Source organism: Vicugna pacos, chromosome 6 (assembly GCF_048564905.1).
Source record: "Vicugna pacos chromosome 6, VicPac4, whole genome shotgun sequence".
Lineage (NCBI taxonomy): Eukaryota > Metazoa > Chordata > Mammalia > Artiodactyla > Camelidae > Vicugna > Vicugna pacos.
This window is the reverse complement of record NC_132992.1, coordinates 75,707,463-75,728,590: the sequence shown is the minus strand read 5'-3', so window position 1 is coordinate 75,728,590 and position 21,128 is coordinate 75,707,463. Positions and strand designations below refer to the sequence as shown.

The window sequence follows — 21,128 nt, the reverse complement described above, 5'->3', positions numbered from 1 at the left end:
GAAATCTTGATTCATACATTTTATTTATTTCTTAAATATATTTTTATTGAAGTACAGTTTCTGGTGTACAGCACAATACTTCAGTCACAAAGGAACATACATACATTTGTTCTCATATTCTTCTTCATCATAGGTTACTGCAAGATATTGAATATGATTCCCTGTGCTGTACAGTATAAATTTGTTGTTTATCTATTTTATATATATTAGTATCTGCAAATCTCAAACTCCGAATTTCTCCCTTCCCACCCCCTTCCCTCCCTGGTAACCATAAATCTGTTTTCTATGTCTCTGAGTCTGTTTCCATTTTGTAAATAAGTTCATTTGTCTTTTTTTTTTTTGATTCCACATATATAAGTGATTCATACATTTTAGACAACATGTGTGAGGCAATTTACTAACATGTGTACTGGCCAGAGGCATAGATGTCCTTATAGGCCACTCCCATAGGAGGTGGCATCCCCACTTAATGTTGCAGGATGGTTATTCATCAGGTGTTCCTACTTCGCCACCAAGATTTCATTGCTCTGTATGTTTCTGTGCATTTATACCTTATGGATTACCTTTGTTACCTTAATTGTTTGAGGTTTAGGTGCTCTACCAATTCCACTGGGAAGAGTGCATTGTAAATATTTGGCATAGGAAAATTTCTTTAAAGTGAAGAAAATCCTAAGGGAAAATTTAGGAATTCCCATCCTCTGATGGTACCAGGGAAATCTAATCTTCCATTTCCAAACCTCCTCCACTTTTATAATGGCTGCACTTTCCTTCATCAAACCCAACACTAATTTTTTTTTTTTTGGTGAACTTCCCTACCGACTCTACCCATTTACATGTGCTCCCTATTATACTTTAAGGATGTATAAATATAGGCTATATGTTATAATGACAGAAATCTCCTAAATTTATTCTTCCTTATGGAAAAATTTCTTTTGACATATATATTCTCAGTTTGTGCACATTTTAAAAAAGCATCTCCCTTGAGTATACTGAGGAGTACCCACTCATATTTTTCTAAGTTCTAAGTTCTTGCTTGCATCGATGTCTTCGTTCTCTGTTCTGGTGCTCAGGGCTTCCATACAGGTGATGAGTGCTATCAGGCCCACGTTTTAGTTATACCTTTAGAAGATTTGTCATTATCTGTTATAGGCACACACTTATCTACACTTCTATAATGTATTATTGATAGTAATCTATGTAGTTCTCTCCATGGTATAAAATGGTTACCTTCTAAGCCATAGAGAAAAAATAATCCCCTTATGTAGTGAAGAAGAGAGATAGGTTGAACCTCAACTGAATTGAATTGTCAGTTCAGTTGTGACCAGATGGAGCAGACAAGGCATGTTCCTACTGGTTGTGCCATGATTATAGAAAAGACATCAAGAAATTATCCAGGGTAAAGGCTGTATCTGCTTCTTGATGACTGAGGTACACCTGGTTACACCCATAGCCCAGGAACACCAAACATGTTTGTCTGCTGGTTTTGCATGGCGCTGGAAGGCATCCAAGTAACATACAAGTGGCAGTAATCCCTTGAGTGCTGTGTTGCTTCACTGACTTCTTATTCTTTGGGAACAGTCTTCTAGAGTCACCAGTGACCTCCTTCTAATCTAGACAAGTCCGGAGGTATTTTTTTTTTTTTCAGTATTCACGCTCTTTCATGTGGCCCTTCTAACTCTTCTACTTTCTCTTTTGCTGTTCTCTCCTCCTAGTCTATTTAAAGTGGATGTTCCTATAGGATTATATTCTATATGTATTCTGTTTTTGTCTTGTATTCTTTCTGAAATAAGGAGAGAGGAAAATGTCATTGCAAATTACACTAGGTAGCATTAGGTTTGCCTGTGAGGAGCAGAGACCTAAAATAACAATGACTTAACCAAGACAGAAGCGTATTTTTCTCTCTCATGTAAAAATCCTGAGGTAGGTGATCTGCAGCAGATATGGGAGCTCTGTTCCATGAAGTCCTTAATGATCTAGGTTCCTTCTAGTTTTCTGCTCCACCCTCAAGATGCCTTATGGTCCCAGGCAGAGGGTAGAAAGGAAGAGAAAAAAAGGGGTCAAGGTATGTATCTACCAGCTATCTTTTAAGGAGATTCTTAGAAACTGTTTTATAGACATTTCCACTTATATCCCACTGGCCAGAGCTTTTGTCACAGAGGATGCTACCTTCAAAGAAGGTTAGAAAATATTGCCTTTATTCTGGACAGCCATGTGACCACCTGAAAATTCTATTACTGTAGACGAAAGGGAAAACATGTTTGTAAAGATATTTTCCTATATTTTCTTCTAGCAGTTTTAATATTTGCTTTTCATAAATATGTGTTTTACCCACCTGGAGCTAATTTTGTGCATGGCATTAGGTAAGAAATTTAATGTGACTTTACTGTCTTAACATGTAATTATTACAGCATCTTTATCTCTTTTCTCCCAGTGATCTATGATGCCAGTTCTGACAAGTTTCCATATATACATGACTCTGTCCCAGGCTCCCTATCCTGAATTTTTCTTGTCTATGTGTTTTTCTCTAAACCAGTATTATAATACATCTTTATTATTGTGTTGAACCATGAGGAATTACCAATATTTGTTCTTGACCTATAAAAATATCAGCTTCGTATGATTCAAAACTAATGTTATAGTTTCACAAACAGCTTTGTTATTACAAATTCCTTCCCTTACTCTCCCTATACATATTTGTCTTGCTATAGAGCATCTTGGCTATTTTTGGCACTTTGTTCTTTCAGATAAATTTTAGAATCAGTTTTCTAAGTCCCAAGAAAGAACAATTTTTAGCACTTTAATTGAAATTTTGTTGCATTTTCAGTGATTTTGTGGGATAATTGCCATTTATGTGGTACTGCATCTTTCTGTTCATGAACGTGATATAGCTTTCCATTTATTTAGGTATTCTTTACTCGTTTTCAATGAAGTTTTGTAATTTTCTCAGTGTCTCACCCATATTCTGAAATGTTATTCTGGTGCAATATTTTAGTTCTATCTGTCTCAAATTATTATCATTTCATACACAGACATTGTTCATTTATGTTTACTTTCATATTTGCCAATTTATTGGCTTGCCAGTCCTTGAATGTCAGGGCTACCTCATGAGATGAGTTTCTTTTTTCCTAAAATTTATTCTTTAAATATTCTCCTAGGGAGGATGCATTTGTAGTAGACTTTTTCCTCTTTCCCTCTTTTCTTATCTAAAAGTATCTTTCTTATCTTGTTCATTAGGGAGGGATATAATTACAGATAATCTTTTGGAGATAGTTTACTGGTGTTTCCAGTATTGCTGTTGAGAATCTGTTGACAATCTGTTACCAATTTGTTTGCATTTTTCCCTTCCTCTGGGTACATTTTAGATTTTCTCTTCATCATTAGTGTTTAGAAATTTCACTACCATGTACCGAAAGCGCGATTTCCTTTTATTTACTCTTACTGGTATTGTTGTTCTTCCTAAATTGAAGATACATGTTTTTCAAGGAGTCTAAAAAATTCAAAGCCATTAATTCTTTGAATATCAATTCCCCTTTATTTATTTGTTTTACTCATCTGTTAACTCCAAATAGTTGTATGTGTGTCATTTTATTCTCCAAGTCTTTTGTTCCTTTTTTTTTAATTTCAAGGGCACTGCATTTTTTGTTTGTTTCTTCTAATTTCTCCTGTGAGTTCTTCAATTCTCTCTTCAGTTGTGTCTAATCTTTGTTTAACCAATTCATTGAGTTTTGAAGTTCAAACTTTATATTACTAATGTATGAAAGTTCTTTTGAATTCTTTTTCAAGTTTTCCTGGTTATTTCTTGAAAGTACCATGTTAAATATTCTTACTGTTAATTTTTTCTTTTCTCTCAGAATTTTAAAAACATATTTTAAGGTAATTTGTGTCTGATTATTCCAACTCTTAAGACCTTAGACTGTTTTTCTCTTATTCGTGTTGTTAGGGCATTGTTTACTTGTGTTTTTGATAGTTTTAAGTTATATCCTTCCTTTTGGCAGATACTAATTTTTGGAGGTTCTGAGGAATCCAGGTTATGGTAATTGTTTCTCTAGACAGGATTTGTGTTTCCTTCTGTCAGGTGTCCTGGGCCATTAAAAACCTGGAATCCCTTAAAAATTAATTTTCCTTGCAGTTTCTAGAATGCAAAGGTAAGTGTTCAGGTCTCTGTCTCACCCGTGTCAGGGCAGGCTTGTCATTGTGAATTTCCAGTGGAGACTCATTTTCCCTTTCTACCAAAGCCTAAGGCAAACGCGTTCCTCTGTTGGTCCCTTTCCCAGTGGAGGAATTTTTTTCTGGCTTACATTTTTATTGAGGGACTATCCCTTCAAGTAACCCAACTTTCTGCAGGAGTCTCAGATTTGACTTATTACTGTGACCCAGACTGAGGTCTTTCTCACCTTTCCTGATCTTGGCCATTAAAACCTGAGCATCTAAATTCCTGCTGTCAGGAAATGCCATGGGCAGCCTGACTTTGTAACACTGGCTTATGTTCAGTTTCAGGCTCTTTTAGGCTTCTTTTTTTTTAACCTGTAAATTTCTCTTACTTTTTTGTTGCTAATCTATGCTGTAAAGTCTATTTGTTTTCTTTTATCCAGAATTTCTTAGTTTTTTTAGTAGGTTTTTCTGGAATATGCAGCTGATACTATTGCTCAAAGAAGAACTTGATGGTACTCATTTTTATGGGATGTTACTCATTCTCATGGTTATTATCATCAATTCTATGCTAATGACAGTGAATCCCAAATCTTTATCTTCAGACCCAAACTCTCATCTGCTTTCTATTTCCTATAGGCATTTGCTAATACGAACTAGCAACTTGAATATTTTATCAGCTGTTAAAGCTTGAGGTGTCCAAAGTGGAATTTATCTTCTTTAAATAGATTCTCCCATCAAACACTGCTACTTTGTTATTTTAACAAGTCAACATTATTCCTAGTGTTTAGCCTGTAAAACTTGAAAATACTAGAAATCATTACTGCACCTTCATACCCTTTATGCAACCTGCCACTCTCTCCTCTCTTTGCCCCAACATCTATATTACAAATTATTTTAAATTCGTACGCAGAATACAAGATCCTTACCATCTCATTTAAGATTAATTTGATAATTTAATGCATCTAATATACATGATTGTCTGCTTTGTGAAAGGTAGTATGCAAGCTGCTGCAGATGATACAAAAGACACGCTGTTTGGCTCTTAAGATTCTTGGTTTCAAACAACTAATAAGAAAGAAGTTATCTACTAAATTCATATATGTTATTATTTAATCAAGTACTGACTAAATATAAACAATTGTGTAAGTGTCTGGATCAGTCAATACATGTATGGGCAGGAACAAGAAGGAAGAGATTTCAATGCTTGCTGGAGTTAAGAAATGACACTAAAGACAACATAAAGGAAAGCAGAGCTGAGAGAGATGGTTTACTGATGACATCATTTCAGTACCTGCTTTAGCCATACTTATAGTCTAGCTAAGTAAGTCAATAAATTCCTTTCCTCCTTTTTCCTTTGGCTTCTTTTTGCTAACCTCTTTGTCACCTTTTAAAAACAAAACTATTATTTAATTCTAGCTATCCTTCACTCTCCTTTAGGGGTCTGGCTGGGGTTTAATTTCTGTAATAAGAAGGATCCAAGTTATCTACCTTCAGTGAGGTTTTGATCTTGCAATGCCCCAAAATTCCCTCCACCTCCTTGACCCCATAGTTACTACCTATTCCTCAAGACTAACTGACCCTTTGAAGTGTGCAGGGGGTCCTCTTACAGTTTTCTGGCTTTTTTGGGGTAGCTATTATATTCATTTTTTAATCTTTTTGAACAAAATAATAAAATAACATGTAGCTAAATATTAACTATTTTCTACCTCCCTTAATTTCTGTCTTTAATGAACATTTAATTTCTTGCACTGAATCTTGTGGCAACAGGACTGTTCCCTGAGAAGTAAGAAAAAAATGTTTATTCCTCCTACATCTGCTACCAACTGCAGTGAAGTCTCTGATTCAACACGCATATTTAGAAGACAATTACTCTGTAACTTGATGGGTGGTCAGGAACATTTTCTTCCAATATAAATATTCTTGCATCATAGGCATGCCTTAAAATTCAGCTTCAAACAAACAAAAAAAGTCAAATTATTGGCTAGAAATGTGAATTATTAAAAGTTAATATTTTTACTTAAATCCCCAAAAATGTGTTCTACCATTTGACCCATTAATTTACTGCCTTGTTTGAGCCTCTGATTCTAATTTGCCACTAATAATAATAAGTTTGAAAAACAAAAACCCATCATGGATTATGTGTGGTATATTTGCTGGACTCTATGAACTATGAAGAAATTCTGCTTTTAAATCTGGAGAAACATCTTTAGATTATTCACTGTTGGAGATTCTGTTACAGATGCTACTGCTAATTTATGACTATGAAGGCAGAGATCTTATTTGTATTGTTCATTCTTTTCATCTCCAGTGAATGCCCAATACCATTCCTTGAACATGGTAGATGCTCGATAAATATTTGTTGAATAAATGAACAAAATAATGTATATAATAAGGTTAATACAGCATCAGCACTTTTGTTTGTACAAGCTGGACCTTGTATAGCATCCTGTTTTCAGAACCACGTTGCTATATGGCCACTCAAATAATTTTGCACCCAAATCTCAAAGCATTTATTTGTCATTCGATAAGGCAATGTGCTAATGCAGATAGTCCATAAGCAGACCGATGACTCGAGCGGTCAGAATACCTAACTTCCTGTAGCCCTGTTGCCAACCAGCTATGTGACCTAGGGGGCTATCAGCTTCCTGGTCTAGTTTCCTTATTTGATTTTCCTACGTTCCTTCCAGCTCTTACATTCTGTATTTTCTATCTACTTCATAAGTGTTTCATGTTCCAATCTGACTGGACTACCGTTGAAGGTACCAGCCATTCCTGCTGCTACTCAACCTGAGTAGTTTTCATGCAGGAATGCAAGTCTGGTATGATCAGACCTTCATACTCTTTAAAAAAAAGAAAACCCAGAAATCTGGATTTTTCTGTGAAATTTCAAACTTTTAAATTTTGGCCACAAAGTCAAATAGTTTTAAAACACTGTTTAATCCAAACAAAACACAACAGTGGGCTGGGTTTGCCGTATGCACTTCCAGTTTATGCTTTAAAGAATTTTTTTTTCTACCCTTACCATTTTCAATGACTCCTTTTCTGGTCAGTGAAAAACAGCTGCTGCATATTATTTTTCTGCTGCTTCCACAAAGCATAGATCTAGCCCAGGAGAGTCAGATCATGATATGAGTAGGTTTCGTGTCCTAAGATGATACTGTAGTTATGACATAAGGAAAAACTATATTCTTGGTTAAATTTCATTTAATATTTTCAAGAGGTAATATGGCTAGTTATTTCACATAGGTCTCAATCAGAAAATTGTCACATTATTTGGGAAGAGGAAAGGGAAATCTACAAAGGGCTTCAGAAGTACTGCAGTCAGCAATTCAGTAGAAGCCTTAGGATCTACTTCCCATTTTTTGATCAAAGAGAGATGACATAAAGTAGGCTCAGCGAGGGAGGAACGCTGTTTCATACCTAACCCGATTATATTCCTTCTACAAGCTTTATGCCTGGTGAAGTCATCTAAACTTAATTAAAATTTAATTGAATCAGAATGGTATGGCAGAAAGTCACATGGATATTGGAGTCATACTTAGGTGTGAATCTAATTTCACTGAGTAACTGCATGACCTTAAAGTTATTAATCTTGTCTGTGCCCCAGACATCTTTTCTACAAAAAGAAATAATAGTACTTGCCTCTGATGCTTGTTGTGGGGAACAGAAATAACACACGTATAGATATGAAGTCTATAATGCATAATAGCCAAACTTAAACTAAATTTAGCATGCTTCGTTTTGGAGTCCCTTCTATGTGACAGTTTCTGTTTGTGCCTTATAGAGGAAATAAACATGAGCCAAGCACTGTTCCTGCTCTCTCTTGAGTGCTCTAATTGGTGAAATAAAGTACAATCACATATATCTTTCACTTATGGTAGATTCGAATGTATATTAACAAACAGAAAGCATAAGAGCACATTTAAGAGAGAGTTCTATATTCTGTGCCTCCTTTGTGGACACTTTTATTATACTCCTCACTGAAAACTCCTTTGTCTTGATTATTTCAGAAGGAAGAGGTGGATTGAGAAGAGATGCTGGGAAATATCTTCCAGGAAAATGAAACAGCACAAGAAAAATCATATTCTTCAGAAATCATAGGACATATGGTGAAGACATTGAGGAAAAATGTAATGGAAACAGGTTTTAGGACGACGGTGATAATAGCAGAGGCAACTCCCCTATCACCAGATACCAACAGAAGTGGCCGAGGTCATGCAAAAATGTGGGAAAACAAAAATTTGTGAAATCCACCTCCTAAAAATATTAAGAAATGAAGCTCGAAAAAAAGCAGATTAAATAAAGAATAGAACAGTGACCTAAAACTTCTCCTCCTATGACGAGCGAGTGCTCTCTGCTTGGGAAAGTAGAGATTAGAGGAGACCAGTGGATGGAATCGATGAGACTCCAATTCAGAGGAATTCATAAGAAGCAAAAACTAGAAGACCAAAAGTTTTTATCCCAGAGAAATGGAGGAAGTACACTGGGCTTCTCCTGTTAGTAGAGGCCAAGTGTGACTGAATTTCTTTCTTCTTTTATAAGGACTTATAAATAGGGAATATCACTAAACCCACAAAAATGGTGCTCTATTCAAAAGGATAAGACCACATTTTCTTGGGTGGAAGAAGAAAAATTAGAAGTATTTTTATTCTTATTATTGACATGATTCAAAAAGTTGTCCCAGCTATGAAAATTGAGCAAACAGTTGTGAAAGGCTATATTCTGAAATCATGAAAGATTTCATGGGAATTTTTAAAAAGACTTAATTACAAGAAGGTGATGAAAATTTGATGGAGTACTCTTAAAACTGAAAAATAATGTTTGAAACTTTGAAAATATCTCCAAGAACCTATGGGATTAAAAAATGGAATTCTTGAGAGGAAAAAAAGAGAAAATTGGACACAGATTTAGAAAAAAATCTACGCAAAGTAGAACATAAATCAGTAAGGAACAAAAGAATAGAAAGAAGTAAAGAAGTAAAAGAAGAAATTGTCCTAAAATGAAGAAAGATCCAAATCTTTGATTGAGAAGACTTGCCAATTATCAGGTAAATTTAATGCAAATATACAAACATCTAGATATAGCTTGTTGAAATTTTTAAAAATTAACGATAAAGGTATTTGAAACAGGTTGAGTTAAAAAGAACTAAGATGGGGTTGGCATCATTGTCTTCTCCAAAATTCTGAAGACAGTAAGAATAGAAAATGAGCAAAAGGATTTTGGTTTTTAAAAGATTGTCACATGAGAGTTCTATACTGATTAAAATTGCCATTATTGTGTTTGGGCAGTGGAAATGTATTTCCTGCACCCTTCTGAAAAGAGAAACTACACATACACACACATCCTAGGAAGACAATTGACAGTTAAAACGAAATAGAACAGTGAACTTAAGAATAAGTAAGTTACAGTTAAAAAAAAAAAAGATTGGGTTTTGAGCAATAAAACTCTTTGAATATGGATAATTATTTCTTGGGTGATGAAACATTTTTGCTATCAATCATAATAAGAAAAGTAATAATAATAATTTGGTCTTAAAATTCAAATTCTATAAACAAAAACTGGGAAACTGATGAGGAAATGAAAGAGTGATATAAAATCATGTCTTACCATGTACTGGGAAAATAAATGGGTACTTTTCATTCTTGATGCTAGTAAGTAGAGAATAATTAGGTTATAATATATTTTTAAAATAGTATTAATCTTTTCATCATTTCCAGAAAGAAAACATGATGTGAAACTTCTAAACCATTGGAGGAAAAAGGAGAAAAGGTAACCTTAGATAAGTGTCATGACAGAATAATTGAATAAGCAGTAACTGTATACACTGAATGTCAGCCATCGTTAGTTCTATCTTATCTAAATATGGAATAAGTTTACTTGTTTGTTAATGCTTGTCAATATTTTACATATTTTTGTAATAAACACAGATTACATAATAAGAATTTATATTTTGAGCTAGTGCAGCAAATGTTATTTTAACAATTAAAAATTATTTTCAAGTATAGAAAAATGCTACTGATACTCTATTAAATGATAAAAGATGCCTTCACTTTTGTAAATAAGTAGATAGACATGTGTAGATAGACTGAAATATCTTCCAATGGTGAAATTAGGATTAAAATTTATATCATTTTTCATATTTTTGCGTGAGTTTTCCACAATTACCCAAGATTATTTTTGTAATAACAAAAACAAACAACCAAATGCTGTCAAGAGCTTGGCTGGAGCTACATTGTGGAGAACTTGAATACCAGGCTAAGAGGTTTGGTCAATGGGGAGCCACTGAAGCTTTTTAAGAAGGGAAGTGATGTAAACAGATTTGTATTTTGAGAAGATTAAGACAGAAGTCTTGTTATTGTTTAGATTGGATTCAAGTAGAAAATTGACTGGAATTTATTGTAATGGTCTAGACAGGAAACAATAAGGGCCAGAACTAAATCTCTGCAGCAGGGATAGAAAAGAGGAGAGGCATTGGATGTAATAAAGAAACAGTCAAGGGGACTTGGTGACAGCATTTAGTGTTAGAGAGTTCAGAAAAGAGAGGAACCAAAGAGACGGAGAGGCAAAGTTGTTGCGAAAACAATGGTGCTCTTAAGAGGGATAAGACAGTGAAGGGATGCATGAAGAGGGAAAGGTTTAGGAAAAAGGATGGTGAATTTGATTTCAAACGTGTTAAATTCCTGCTGTTGAAGAAACATCACACCTTTGGACTTTATGGGATAATGACTGCACTCCACCTAAAATACTCTCTTGGAGCTATAATGGTCTCATTAAATGATCTTTCCCTTCCTTGATGCACATGGGCAGAAATCCAGACACTCCCAGCCCGCTCTGGCCAGTGAACCACACAAGTGCCTGCTTCCTTCCAAGCTTTGAGTTTAGAAGCATAGTTCTAAACTCAATGTCAGAGACTCCACATAGGTCAAAGTGTGCCTAGGTGATTCCTGGTAGTCCCAGCCAGCCATCACTGCTCTTGGACCATGGCTACTGAGGTCTCTGACCTTGGCTCAGCACTTTATAGGGTCAACCTCTCAAATAGGGTGTGTTCCTTTATACTCCTCCCCTCATTTCTATACTGCTCTGGGAACCTGAGATGCTAAATCCATTTCTCAGCACTTGCAGTCCTCTTCCCCTGTCTGTTCTTCTCCCAAGAGTGAACTACACTGTTGTTCTTTTTCTCTTGACCCCACTGGATAGCCAAGGGGTAACTGTTTTGGAGGAGGATTCCATCCTGAGGTGGGTGTCCACTCCACATGGCTCAGGCTTTTTGTAGTAAAAGATGGAGGCAGATGTGGAAAAGAAGGTGAGTGGGCCAGAGGATGGGACCTTCATTTGTGCTTTTGCTGTGAATCATGCAATCTACCTGGGAGAAGACAAACACAAGGCAACTGAAGGGCATTTAAAGTCTAGGAATATATTAATATTTTGGTTACTGGTACTAATATGCTGAGTGTACTGGCTGGCAAGGGAAAAATTAGGTACAGATTTTTTTTATAAGGCATTTTTTTCTAAACCACAATTAGAGGCCCCCTTGAAGAGTTTTCTTTCCCTTTGTGACTCACAGAAGACTGAAATCACTGTTTCCTACTGAGGGGAACACATGAAAAAGGAGGAGATGTATCACACTTTGGTCTACTTTATTGGCCTGGTTCCTAAATAAAGACCATTTCCCGCATATTCCTCCTTAAGCCATGCCTCCTTCCATGTCCTTAACACCATGCATAAGCCCCAAATTGCTCTTGTAGAGTAGATTTAGTCACTTAAGTGATGTACATCTCTGCTTCCATCCCCTTTTTACAAACCCTCTCTACACTGAGCCCTACTGCCTTCTTTTATCATGTAGCCCTGAGTTTAATGGCCATACCTGGTTGGATCAAAGGAGAGGGACTTGAGCTAATGTTCCTAGGTGTTAGGAAGTCGTGATGGTAGATTGCCTAACATGTTATGTTGGACAATATGCAACCAAAGGAGGCCAATTGAGATAAAGAGAAGACAGAGAGAGGCCAAAAGGCAGATAAGAGAAATGAAATAGCTTCCCCACTCCTGGACTTCCAGCCCAGTTCTTATCCCTGTGGAGCCCTGCTCTTCCTTCTCTTCTCTCAGCTGCATGCAAAATCTCTTATGTGTAGGCTTTTGTATGAGCTAGCTAGATGTCTATTCCTTGTAACAAATAATCACAAAGACCCTTATGTCAGCTACATCTGGGAGAACTTAATCCTTTGCTCTTAAAGATTCACTGGTTGACTCTACTGGATTTGGTCATGTTGACCATTTATCTGTCATATAAGGATGCTGCGGCAGGAAAGGTTACACAGATTGCCAAGATCACTCTGATAACTGATAGGAGATCTGAGTGCCATATCTTGGCTTGGTTTTCTTCCTTTGGCTGTCCTCATATTAAACTCTGTTCTACAACTCAGTCCTACTTCATATATACTGTTAGTCAAAATAGGATCAACAACTTATCAAAAATATCTACAAGCTGCTTGGTACAGTATGCAAATCCAATTCTTTCCTGGTTAACAAATGTTTCCTCTCTTTTCCTTATAGGCAGTCTCCTTTCTTGGTTTATTCTAAATGCTATACTGAGTAAAGAGGCCAGTGAGCAAAATTTCTGTATACGTTCTTTTTACCCTTCTGATTATACATTGTTCAAACAATGTTCCTGACTTTGCTAGAAACTGCTCCCTGGGAAGGCAAGATAATAAACTTAAATTCATACTCAACCCAATCATTTGGCAAAGCTGTTAAAACACTGGCCATTTGAACAGTATTCCAGAGCTCCTTCACTGACCTCTGGTCTCAAAACTCAGTTGATCCTCACTGTGGACAGTCATAGGCAGTGAGAAGCCTGAAACCATCTCCTTTTTCCTGATCCTCCTCTTCTATTGCTCTGATTTCTAGGGACCCCTTTCCTGCACGGCTTGGACTGCCCAGAAGGGATTCTCTGCATATCAGCCACGGATTAAATGCAGTCCACTGTGGAATTGTACTTAGCAGAGAATATGGTTGGCAGGTTTTCTCCAACCTACTTCGCAAATAATTTTGGCTCACATTCCAAAGTGTTACATTGTATTTAGACCCTCATAGCCAATAGGTAGGTAAAGGGAAAAGGAAGTTATAGGTTCAAATTTTATAATGCATTTTCAGTTTACAAAATGCTTTCACCACATAAGTTTACTTGTTTTCAGAAATCTCTGTGAAGTAGATACTATTATTTCCATTTTTTACTGATGAGCACACACATCTGGGAAGTTAATGACTTTGATAAACGGCAAAGCTAAGACTTGATCTGCAAATCAGTGTTTTTTTTTCCCCTGTACTCTGCTACCATTCATTTCTTCAGTCAACAAACATTTCTTGAGTACCTGTCTGGGTTGGGCGCTGTGCTGGAAATTGAGCGTACAGTAGTGAACTTCTCTCTGCATCTTGGGAGATCAGAAAAGACTTTGCAGTAGGAGTGGAGTCCAAGCTGAGGCGGGAAGAAGTGGTAGATGTTACTCAGGCAAAGTGGGAGGGCTGGGAGCATTCCAGGCAGACCAAATTTTTATCTCTAACCTCTCCCAGTGGACCTGAAAAGGAGAAATTAGTCAAGGAAGCTGAGAGATAAATTTCCACAATTGTGTAATCTCATATTTAAACATGAAGATATGCATCCGTTAGATTTCCCTTTTCCTTTAACTGTCTTGTCACTACCTCCATAACACCAAAGAAAAATATTGTGTCTTGTCACTACCTGCTCAAGACCAAAGAAAGTTTAACACTTTTCAAAATGGCCTTTGATTTGTTTTCACTAGCTTAATGAAAACTCTTTGGCAATCTGGTTTGTTTCCACTATCTCAATGATAGTTAAAGATAGAACTTTGACCGTTTCACAAGAACTGTGAAACTGCCTCCTCTTTTGAGGCCACCCTTTACAAAGGCTGGCCTACTTTTTCAAAAGCCAAGTAGTGTAGGTGGCTCACACAGCAACCATTAGAAAGAGGGCTACTGGCGGCAGGAGCAAGGTCTGTTCCTCGGTATTCCGTGGGGTGTTTGTGCAGATAGGAAACACTTCTAACCAGTGAAGCAAAGTCCCAGCTCCTTTAACCACACACAGGACAGCCCTCTACATAACAAAGACTAACAAAGCCACAGGCAGGACAGCCTGCTTTGGATGCATTAGAAGGCTGACGTTGTCAGCCCTCAGATTGGCAGTTGTCAGAAAAGAGGAAAGGATTGAATCCTTGCTGAATTATTAAGTCTTCATCGTCTTCCTAATGAATCCCATATTCCACTGGCTTGGAGCAGAGTCAGCCCCCAAGCAACATAATAAACATTGCCTTTGGAAGCAGGAAAGAATTCACAGGGGTGAGGTAAGAAGATAGTTTACAATAGAACACTGAGAACAGCACTAGAAGGAAAGAGAGGAGAGAACAGTGTAAAGAGCAGGACCCAGATGAGCTGGCTGAGGCTTGATTCCACATGACATGCACAAGGAGATAAACCCAGGACACCTCCATCGGCAGTATGGTTAAAGCCCTGCGCTAAGTCATCGCTGAGATAGCTATTTCTAAGTGAATTCATTGTACGTAGCTAGGATGGCAGTTTATGAGGGAAAAACTCACTACAAGGTCCATAATACGGGGCTATTTGAAGAACAAGGGGTGTGGTCAGACCCCTGCTGCTGGTTCAGTGGCTCAGGAGGCTTGATCTCAGGGTAAATGAATCTGTTTATAAATGAATACATTAAGGCTTCAGAAAACACTTTTAGAATGACTCTTACAAAATTATTATTTTATTAAAACTAATAAGACTCAGTCCTTACTTTGAAGTTCACAGCTTAGAAGAGAAGACATTTAAATTAAGGTTTATTGTAATGATGTAGAGTGCTCTGGCAGAGATTTGCGTGGCGTGCTGAGAGAGTAAAGAAGGGACAAACTGTCTCTCCCTGGGAGAGTTAGGGAAAGCTTCCCGGTGGAGGAGACATTTCATCTGGCTCTTGATGGGTGAATAAGAGTTTGCCAGAGTGATGAAAACAGAAGCACATTCCAGGACAAAGGAATTACCTGTTCCCTCACATACCTGTCTCCACTACCTCCTGTTAAAATCAAACATGTTATTTGAGAAAGCTCACCCTTGTCTTTGTCAAGGGTAAATTTATTATATTTGAAATAAAAGCCCCGAGGATGGAGAACAGTGTGGTCAAAAAGAAATAAAATGTGAGCCACAAATGAAAGCCACAAATGTAATCTTGAAATTTATAATAACCACATTAAAAATAAGAGTAAAGGGGAGCTGTTTTATTTTAATAATCTATTTTATTTAACCTAATATATCCAAAATATTTTCCTTTCAAAATGTAATCAATATAAAAACATTTGGGTGATATTTCACATTCCTTTTCTGTATATTTCTATATCTTTGAAATCTGTTTTGTGTTTTATACTTTACAGCATATTTCAGTTCAGGCTAACTACATTTCAGATACTCCGTAGACACATGTGGTTCATGGCTACTGTACTGGACAGCTTGGAAAACCAGCCTGTTAACTTTGCAGGATGGGATGCCCCCAGGGAGGGCAAACCTAGAATGAGTCACAGGAGAGGCCTGGGAGTACAGAGGCTGAGGGCGCTCAGCAGGGGTCCCGATGACCAGCTTTGCCTCCTTCCTGATTTTATCCAAAACCAGCCCGCAAGGTCAACGCTGGTGTCTGCTGCTCCACCCGCAGAAAGTATGTCCAAGTCAAGTTTTCCTGGGAAAACTCTCATTTTGCTTTCCCTTTTAAATTTTATTTTGAAAGCCCACAGGCCATTCTTCTCAGTACCTAATAATGTCTTTTCCAGCTCTCTTAGGAAACAGGGCCCTGAAATTTCCCTCACATACTAGCCCAATGGACTCTGTCTCTGTTCCATGGAAACCTTGCCCAGAAATGACCTCACGGACCATCTCTTCATGGCCAGAGGCAAGGAGTACTGTCTGGGGCACCAGGAGCAGGGGTCAGAGGCAAGCTCAACTTCCCCGAAATAATGTACTGCCATTTCCACCACGGAGACCAGTCAATTCAGTGCCCCCAAACTAAGTCGGCTGTGGCCAAGGCATAGACAGAGCAGGTCCTCGAAGCTCCTGGATCCCTTTCGTCTAGAATGGCCAAGGAAGCCAGTCACTGTAGACTTTCCTCTTAGGCCCTGGCTTCCTGCTCCTGACTGACCCCCTGGCTTGCACCCAAACTTCTGGCCCTCATATACTACCAATACTTAAAATGAAACAGTAGATAGACTGCCACTGCGCTCAACCTGGTCATTTTCTCTAAGCCAAGTTCTCATTTATGCTCCTACAACATTAGTGGAAGCAGTGCAGGATGGGGCTGTAGCTGAAGGATTTGCAATTGAAATGATAGAGACCAAGAGATACGTTAATCAGTAGATGAGATGCCATTTGGTAAGAGTCCTGTGCTGGTCCTTACTGCTTGTGAGAGTTGGTTCTGTTGTGTATGGATGCCAATGGGCTATTTGGAAGAAATAAGCCACTTCTATTCACCCTTTTTGGCAGTCGACAGCTCAGGATCTCTGTGGGACGTGCTGGAAGAGGTTAAAAAGCAGGTACTCTAGAAAGACGCCATGTATCTTTCAATGGGAAGCCAAGGCAAGTTAGAGCGCAAGTACTGTGTAGTTTCTGTTTGGGTTGCATCACCATCGTCATTATCATCAATTATTATTGTTGTTGTTTTCTCTAGTTTTGCTCCTTTCTTGAGTTTCATGTATTTTAATTATTTAATTGTGTTTACATTCTCTCTTCTGAAAGGCTTTTAGGCAGCCCAGTCCACCAGAAGACAGTATGTATGCATATATGCAAGTTCAGCCTTTGAGTACAGGTAAATAGATAAGACAAATCATTGCTTAAATCATTATAGACTGGGTCATTACCCACAATACCATCTGCTGGTACTTTTTCAAGCCTCCTTCTATTAAAGAGCCATTAAATTACCTCTTATAGGAAGCTTGTAAATCAGCCTATATGACAGATAAGTAGGACAACCAAGTAACTTTGTTTTAATTGTCTCTGCCACCATCCAGTATCACTCAGCCCATTTATTCATTGATAACACTTTAATGAAAGATACCCTAAATTTGATCTTGTCAATGGATGGGGGTTAAGGGAGGAGGTGGGACTGCAATACTGGGGATAAGAGGCTGAATCCCATATGGTTCTATTTATACAGTGAAATTGATAGCGTGATTTTAAATACGTACCTCCCTCTGGTGGAAAATATTTTTTTGTTAATAATTTGAGAAAGTAAACTGAAGTGGAGAAGATTTTGCATTTATCTTTGCTGATGATACATTACCCATAGAATCTCACTCGAAACCCATCTAAACATATTGTTATCCCAGGGTAAGGGACCTGTATTGCCTTTGCTATGTATCAGTGTATATTATATATACGGGGCTTCATCTTCTTTGCTGTCCGTGCATTCACCAATGCCCCAACACTTGATAATTAGTCCTGTTTTAGTTTTTGCTGCCTGTGGGAATTTGTCTGTGTTGTGTGTGGATGCCTTGGCGAGAGTTGGGGCTGGACCAGCCAAAGCTCAACTTAAGGGCTGTGTTCTTTATTGCTGGAGCTAGACAAGGGATCTCACTCAAGACTAAAAGATGCTAAAGCCAGAGGTGTTGGCTCAGTCAAAAACTGTAAGAATAGAACTAAGTAGCAAATTTTGAATGATAATGAAAATGAACACTAAATCTGGATGACTCAAAGTTGGAAACCAAACTTAAGAGTATAAAGTCAAGAATTTGGAGCTAGGAAGATGGTATTAAACCACTTAACTAGTAAATGCAGGATTTGGACAACAAACCTTTGTTTACTGTGACTCCAGATTTCTTCATAAAATACCAAACTTCCTCTTCTTCTATTAATAACTTGATGTTAGACTTTGGTCATGTTATTGAATCTCCTGTTTCATAGGTAAGAATATGACCTCACAAGCTGGCTATACTTGTGAATAAGTTCTGAAAACATTATGCATATGTCATTATCATCAGACAGCTAGCTACTTCCCAGAAATCCTCAGAACCGTACTTAAAGAAGAAAGAAAAAAAGCTATGTCTTTGCGTGGTCTACATAGTGTACACAGCCATCTTAATAGATAAACATCTGTATTGGTGGGCTCTTTCATTTTCATATTACTGAATTTTGATGGAATGTGTTTCATGGACTCAAATTGTTAATTGATTGGACTGACTGGTTGTTAATTACGTCTAAGCAGCTGAACCAAACTTGTATAGACCCATCAGAAGCATTCCTTTCTGATGATCCTGGTTCCTCCGAAGTTTTAAGGGCCTGCAGTAGGGAAAATTTTTTGACAACCAAGTTTGCTTTGGCTTTTCATAGTGAGCAGTGGATGTGTCATGAAGTTCACTAGGGAGGCTGTGATGATTCTACCCATTGGGCAACTCCTGAGATTTGCTCATGTGTGTGTGAAGAGCACATCTAAAACCTCACTGAACATTGTTCAATGTTTAAAATGCAGTTGAGGTATTTTCTCTGCTGGGTGAAGGCAAAATTTTCCCTCCCATAAAAAATTAGTATAATTTCTTGGATATTTTCATGGATATTGAGAATTGTATAACTGATCATGTTTCTGTGTTTCTGTTTTTGCTTTAATTTCCAGGAAAGTTCTGAGAAAATTTATATATATATATATACACACACACACACACACACATATATACACATATGTATTTACATGTTTATATATTTGTGTTCAATCCCTCCCTTTACTTAATGCCTGTTTTTATTTGTATTTTTCCTTATTTTAGTTTTTAAAATATTATGACATTAATTTCCTAAAAGCTGACTCAAGCCCTATGTGATATTTAGACATTTATATAAATATACAACTACTAAACATTTATAATAATGTTAAATGGTATCCACAAGACCCTAGTACAGTTACTTGAAAAGATAGTCATGTTGCTGGTTTTCAGAAATATCAAAATAAAAATAATGTTTCTCCCTTTTTTCTCTGTTAATCCTGCTTGTCCTTCATGACCCAGCTCAATTTCTGCTTTCTTCATGAAGACTTCTTGGCTGTCCTAACCAGATGACTCTATTTTTGGAATTTCCATAGTGCTTAGCGCTCACAGGGCACAGTTTAACATTCAGTTCTGCTACCTTGTATTTTTCCTTTATTGTTTCTGCTCCAGCCACGCTGGGCTTGCTTATTATCCTTTGACTCTGCCTGGTGCTTTCCCAACCGTGACTTTGTTCTTGCTGCTTCCATGTCTCTGGGATGGACTCTCCTGCCCTCTTTATATCAAATTCTACCACTTGCCAGCATCTAGGTCAAATAACCTTGCCCCACAAAGCCTGAACAGTCCAGGTTAGCCAGGAACATCTCTAAATTCATAGTGTCTACCGTCTATCCTATGGAAATTATTTTAATAGGTTTTTTGGGATAACTTCCATATGGTCCTTATAACACATTGTAATGATTTAAATTTCAGAATTTACCTTGGGGAACTCTGGGAAATATGAGTCACATCTATTGCTATACCCTATGGTAGTGGTTCTCCAAATTAGCTGTGAATCAGGATCAGTTGGAATGAAATAAATGCAGATATACAGGCCCTAATCTGTATCAGTCATTGACAGTCTCTGGGATTTTCCCTTGGATATCCATTTTATTCTGATGCATGGCCACATCTAAGAACCACTGCTCTGTGAGGATATTTAGGGAGAATAACTCAGAAGGATTTTAACATGTTTGAATGCCGAAGTTTAGACCTTGCTAGAAAGTGATAAATCAGTTGCTCCAAAAGATAGAACTTCATGCCAATGCTTAGAGAAAAATTCCAACTCTTAACAAAATGACAGTTCCTTAACATTTTGCTGGACATTATGGCCTTTCTAAAAGTATGTTTACCACTCTTCCATGTCTTACTGTATAGTCTGAGTCTTTGTTCTTATTTTTTATAATAAAAATAATGAAATCGATACTGCAATTATCTGAATGCTCACCTGGGGAATGTAGGACTTATCCTTGTCCAAACTTACGTTACAATACCAAGGACCAGTCTTAGTCTGTATCTTTAGTTGCAAGTGAGAAAAATATCAAATCAAATGAGTTTAAGCAAAAATAGGAATCTATTGGATGGGAATTTACTGCCTACAGTAGAAATAGGTTGGCTGTTCACCAAAGCATGGCTCCTCTTCTATGGGAACTCACCTGCATTCGTTTCTCATCCTCCCTGCAGTTGGGCATGCTCCTGTGACTGGGTTCTGCCATGAGATGTGGGCAGAAGTGATGTGGACCACTTCTAGGCTTGATCTATAAATCCCACCCCTGTAATACTCCATTGGCTTTTCCCATTTGTTCCTTGAGTAGAGAAGTCTCCCAAGACCAGAGAGAAGGGGTTCATGAGATGGAAGGCACCTGAGTCTCCCTGAGCCACTGCTCAAAGAAAAGCTACCTGATGGGGCTACATAATAGGTAAGGACTGTGTGAGTGAGAGAGAAAAATCTTATGTTAAGCCACTAAGATTTTGAAATGGTGTTAACCACTGGATTCACTGCAGTATGTCGCATAATAGGAAATAAAAAAGAACAACCAAATTGTGAGAAGGGCTGTTATGCACTTGGACTCCTTCAGAAACAACTAGAATTTATATTAGAATGTCTTTCCAAATCTGTATTCACTTGTTTCTAGAGAGCTATTAAACCATCTTCTCCCAATTTATAAGGAGAGTCAGAGAGATCATGTACCATAATTTTTACCTGTAGAAAAGAGATATATTGGAATTTAGAAGCAAGTAGGAAAGAACACAGAGAAGAGGCACTCCTCAAAGTGCTTCTTATCCAAAGAGACATTGGATAAGATCCAAAGGCTTGGCTCATTATCTATTAGACCCCAAATTAAGGAAGATTTTCAACCTCCTTTGAGGAGAAAGGGAGAGAACGCTCTATTAATATTTTGATGGGCTTAGCATCCTGAA

General features: G+C 37.5%; 1 long non-coding RNA gene across 1 annotated transcript; it reads left to right on the top strand.

Annotated features, from left to right (window-relative positions):
• Positions 1-8,896: 8,896 nt before the first annotated feature.
• Positions 8,897-17,004, top strand: LOC116280870 (uncharacterized). The gene is made up of 3 exons (XR_004190259.2): positions 8,897-9,199; positions 9,870-9,921; positions 16,936-17,004. It is a non-coding gene; the product is annotated as an uncharacterized lncRNA (long non-coding RNA).
• Positions 17,005-21,128: the final 4,124 nt, after the last annotated feature.